This window comes from Oryzias melastigma, linkage group LG8 (genome assembly GCF_002922805.2).
Source record: "Oryzias melastigma strain HK-1 linkage group LG8, ASM292280v2, whole genome shotgun sequence".
NCBI lineage: Eukaryota > Metazoa > Chordata > Actinopteri > Beloniformes > Adrianichthyidae > Oryzias > Oryzias melastigma.
In genome coordinates, this window is record NC_050519.1 from 1539154 (window position 1) to 1544805 (window position 5652).

Here is a 5652-nt window from a genome sequence, read left to right on the forward strand (position 1 = left end):
GGAAAATAAAAGCTGAAAAAAATCTTTAAGAAAGAATAAAACCTGAAAAAAGGAAAAGAAGAGCGAGTCAAAGATCACAGGTGGAACCAGTTCAAACAGTGTTCACACCCGGCAGGATTCAGATGAGCTCAGATCTGACACGGCATCAAAAGGTAGAAGTACGGTGATCCTTTAAAAATGAATTTAATTGAAAGTAAAAGGAGACTGGAGGTTTGTCACCATGTTGGGATTTGGAAAAGGTTTATTTCAGGCAGTCGAAACTAAAATAAAACTAAAGAAGTCAAACACCAGAAGAAATCCAAACACAAACTTTAAATCGTTAGTCATTAAATGATTGGAAAATATTCACATACATGTAAATAACCTCCGGCGACAGAAACAGCGAGCAATATCAAAGTTATCCAGCCGTACAGTTTGATCCAGATTTCTGCTCAGACGAGGAAAACAAAGACGTTCTTTGATCTATTAGTCCTCAAGTGAATGGATCACAATGGGGCGGAGCAGGGAGCTTGTAGCCCCGCCCAGTGAATTTTCTATGTCACAAATATAGTGTTTTTTTGGTTGTTAATTTAAAAAACTTTTTTTTTATTTTGTAATTTTTATTTTTTTAATTATTTAAACTTTTAAAATAAATAAACAAATAAAACAAAATTGAAAATAATTTTGAAAAAAATATAAAAAGTAATTACAAAATTATGAATGAACAAATAAATAAAATAAAAAATAATTAAAAGTAAAAAAAATAATAGCAAAATTGTATTAAATAAATAAAACAAAATCAAATAAATAAAACAAAACAAAATAAACAATACAAGCCAAAACTACAAAAATAAATAAAGATCAATTTCAAACTATTATTTTTCTGCTCCACATTCACAACTTGAATAAATGAATCCTCAGAAATGCAAAATTAAGCTTAATTTTCTTCATATATATCCAGAAAATGCAACAAGAGCATGTTAAAACACGGTGTTCATTAGAGTTGGTCTTTCACACAAACATGATCTAATAATCGAACGCTACTGTAACAATGTTACCATGGCAACCAAAATCAGATAAATCTCTTATATTCAGATCTAAAAAATATTTGTTCATTTTACTTTGTTAAGCTTTATTTAACCAGGAAGTCTCATTGAAATGAAGAAATCTCTTCAAGAAAGGACAAAAAACAAACTATTCTTATGTTATTATAACTTTTGACGCCACCAGGTGTTAAAATCTGACATCGCAGCACAAACAAATGTTTGATCCCATCTCCTCCTAGAAAATTAAAAATCTTTTCAAGAGGAAGTTGACGTTTTCATCCGGAGTTCTCCATCTTATCTCTGTCACTGCATTCTGATGATTCACCACTTAATCCTTTTATTTAGCTTCACCTCTAATGGAAATAAAATCACTGAAGAATATTAATGTATATGCTGGAAATAAATGCAGGCATGAAGGGGTTAAGATCCTCACATTCCCAGACAAGTTTGCAAAGTTGCTGTGAAGAAAACCTCTTGATTTAAAAGATCAGGAATGAGTGATCCCTTGGATCAGATGATTTAATGCAGATTTAGAAAGCATGAACTTTGGTCGTCAGTGGAGGCGTCAGACGATCTCTGTGGGCGTGACCGTTTCATTCTGCTTCGCCTGTGAAATGAGAGCCGCCAGCGATCTTTAATGACCACGACAGCCAGCAGAGACTCAGATTATACTAATTTATTACAGATTAGACTCTCTGGCCTTTATTCCCTGCAGTGACAGGGCAGCATAAAGTCAGTGGCTGCCCGACCTCTGACCCCACAGGAGATCCGCTCTGTGCTTTCAGCATAAATGAATAATGAGCACTTTACGTGTAAAAGAGATTTATTGACAGATTTATTTTGTTAAATAAACTGATTCTCTCCTGAATCCTCACAGGCCGATCATCCTCGCAGAACCAGAGCTTTCTTCATGATGAATTAATCATTCAATCTCTGAGTCTCTCAGGAAAAGGGGGCGTGGTCAGCCTTTTCTGCCCGCCTCCGTTAAGTCCTCCATCTCGCACGGATCGCCACTTCAAATACTTCAGCGACAATCCGGACCGAACCGGATTCAAAACTTCAGACCGTTTTTCTGCTCAGAAATAGAGTTTTTAAAAATCTGAACTTAAATTATTTTAGATTTCTGAATGTAGTCAGGAAAAAAAACAACCTTTTCCTCTCAGATGATTCCACACGGTCTGCAAATCGATGAATAAACGATTTAACTGATTTAACTGGTGATTTGATTAAGTCCAGTTCTTAGACCCTAATGGACACAAATACATTTTTTTTTCGTTCATATTGCATTTAAAACTATAAATAAAGAGATGAATTTCAATTTTTTATGAGCACTTTTAAATTTAAGCAGAAAAACCCACAAAAATCCATCCAGACATCCATCAGGACCGGGTCGCGGGGGCAGCAGTCTTAGCAGAGATTCCCAGACTTCCCTCTCCCCGGCCACTTCCTCCAGCTCCTCTGGGGGGACCCCGAGGCGTTCCCAGGACAGCCAAGAGACGTGGCCTCTCCAGTGTGTCCTGGGTCTTCCCCGGGGCCTCCACCCGGTGGGACATAACCGTAACACCTCCCTGGAGAGGCGTCCAGGAATATTCGGGATCAGATGTCCGATCCACCTCAACTGGATCCTCTGGATGTGGAGAAGCGGCTCTACTCCGAGATCTCTCCGGGTGACTGAGCTCCTCATCCTATCTCTAAGGGAGCGTCCAGCCACTAGGACGGAAAAAAATCAATTAATCAATTTGAATTGATTTAAGTTTAATAGACCAATAATCGATTCACAAAATATATAAATCGATTTAGCACATAAAGCTAAAGTCCGCTAGCTTGATGCTAACTTTCAATAGAATTCCCCATAGAACAGCTAATGCTAAAAAAACACATTGCTGATTAAATGAACATCTTTATTCACTTACAGGCATTAATTCTCCCAAATCTTTTAAGGAAACAATTTTTAAAGTAACAATTTGTGGTCTAAAACTTCTATAGCACCACCTAGTGGTGAAACTGAAACGTCCTCCAGGAGAAGCAGAACAATGTTTTCAATGTTAATGATCTGAACATTTTTGTTAGAACTTCTTTAAACACTGTATGATATCAATAATCTCATTATTTTACTAATAAATTATACAGTATGTGAACTGGATCAGATTAATATAAATATATTTAGATGATAGATTTTTTATGTATTTCTAAGCAAATATGTACAAATGTGTATAAATGTGTAAACTTAAAATTGAATTGAATCGAAAGAATCTAAAAAAATCGAATCGATTCTGGATATGATAACCGATTCCCAGCCCTACCAGCCCTCCTCCAGAGGAAACTCTCTTCAGCCGCGGGATCTCGTTCTTTCAGTCTCGACCCAGAGCTCATGACCACAGGTGAGAACTGGAACGAAGAACTCCGCCCACCGAGAGAGGGCACCACAAGTCTAAAATCTGAATTTAAAGTTGTTGTTCATCCAAGAACAAAGCATGAAGGTCTTCTCTGCTCTCTGTGGAAACATCTTCATCTCCAACACTTTTTATCATTTTTACAAAGAATTCATCTAAGATCCAGTGCAGCTTCTTAAAGGAAACAGAAGAGAAACGATGGTCTGAGTCGCATCAAAGAGTAGCCAGTATCAGTGCATTCTGGGACTTTTATCTTTATGTGTTGTACAGCCCTCTGCATCTCAAACATCCTCCTGATGTTAAGATAAAGACAAAGACAAACTCCCAGCATGTAAAAAACAAGCATTCTTCCAGGATATGATGAATGCAGCCATTCCAGACATATTTATGCACCCAGCTTGGCATTTACATTCTCCCTGTTGTGTTAGGAAAAAACCTGAAAAAGCTTAATTAGAGCGGCAGCAATTGTCTGCAGAAAGACTGATTAAATATTCTGTCTGCAAAGTTCAATTCTTCATTTCTGACAGGAGTCTCTGCGTGAGCATCACCTCCTCCATGAAATACAGGAACACAAAAACTCCTTCTCTGTTTATGTGACCAAAGTGTGTAAAGTCTCCAAAGCAGCTCAATAACAGCAGCTGATAGCCATCTGACACCTTCAGGATCAAAGGATCCAGATCAATTCTTCCTAAATGAAGTGCTGTCTGTTCCGTTCGGCGGAGACTCGTTTTTCTCTCCTCCTGCCTTTCAGATGCTTCTCACTTCTTCACTTTCTGCTCTCCAGTCAGACACTTTGTAAAAAACAAGCAAAAAGGGATTTTATTCACTGGAAAACAAGTCAGATGTTCAAACCCCAGAGGCAGATTTTCTTTAAATAAGCAACAAAATCTGTCTTACCAAGAATTCAGATTTTTAAAAAAAAATAAAATGATTTTGTTCAGTGGCCTCTGGTGGAGTGTTCACCCTAAGAATGGAATGTCGTGAGTTCAAATCCAAGTCAAATTCTGGATTTGAGGGTAAAACTAGCCAACGGTTCCCAATCGTGACCGCAGTGTCTGCAGCTCACCACTCCCACAGGGGATACGGATCTCTAACACCTATAACAGGTGCATGACAGCTAATTGGACTTTAAGAACTTTCTTGGTAAGATTATTTTCTCCCAAGACAGAAAATAACACAAATTCTGAAGAACAGGGGCCTTTTTCTGTTTTTTAAGGTTCATTTTTTGCAGTGAGAACTGTTTTTATGACTGATCCCTTCATCCACACTCATGACAATGGTACCTTCCATTTTTATGATGTCCTCTTAGGAGGCCATTAGGTAGCCGCTCTCCTTAAGGTGCAGTCTTTATGACCCTCCACAGAGTCGGACAACCCAGAAACCCACAGAACCCGCAGGTGTCAAACACCCCGTACTGGTCTCAGCCAGAAAGGTCAAGTGGGTCCCATAAGGTTTAAAAGTGGGCAAAAGTACGGGTCCCGATTGGGTTTGTCCACAGTTCCTGTGGTGGCCCACATGACTGAAGTAGGAATTTAGTGGGTTAGCTTGGTATGCTAGCCAGCTGTCTGGGGGACAGCTTGGTGTGCTAGCGAGCTCTAGTGTAGCATGCTAATGAGCTCTACAGTAGCATGCTAGTGAGCTCCACTTTAGCATGCTAATAAGCTCAGCTATAGCATGCTAATAAGCTCCACTGTAACGTGCTAGTGAGCTCCTCTGTAGCATGCTAATAAGCTCAGCTATAGCATGCTAGCGAGCTTCTCTGTAGCATGCTAATAAGCTCTGCTGTAGCATGATAGTAAGCTCTGCTGTAGCATGCTAGTGAGCCCCTCTGTAGCATGCTAATAAGCTCTGCTATGGCATGCCACAGTGGATTCAGTAGCATGCTACTGGGCTCCACTGTAGCATGGTAATAATCTCCACTGTAGCATGCTAGTAAGCTCCGCTTTAGCATGCTAGTGAGCTCCACTTTAGCATGCTAGTGAGCTCCACTTTAGCATGCTAGTGAGCTCCTCTGTAGCATGCTAGTGAGCTCCTCTGTAGCATGCTAATAAGCTCAGCTATAGCATGCTAGTGAGCTCCTCTGTAGCATGCTAAAAAGCTTCACTGTAGCATGCTGATGAGCTCCACTCTAGCATGCTAGTGAGCTCCGCTTTAGCATGGTAGTGAGCTCCGCTTTAGCATGCTAGTGAGCTCCATTATAGCATGCTAGTGAGCTCCACTTTAGCATGCTAGTG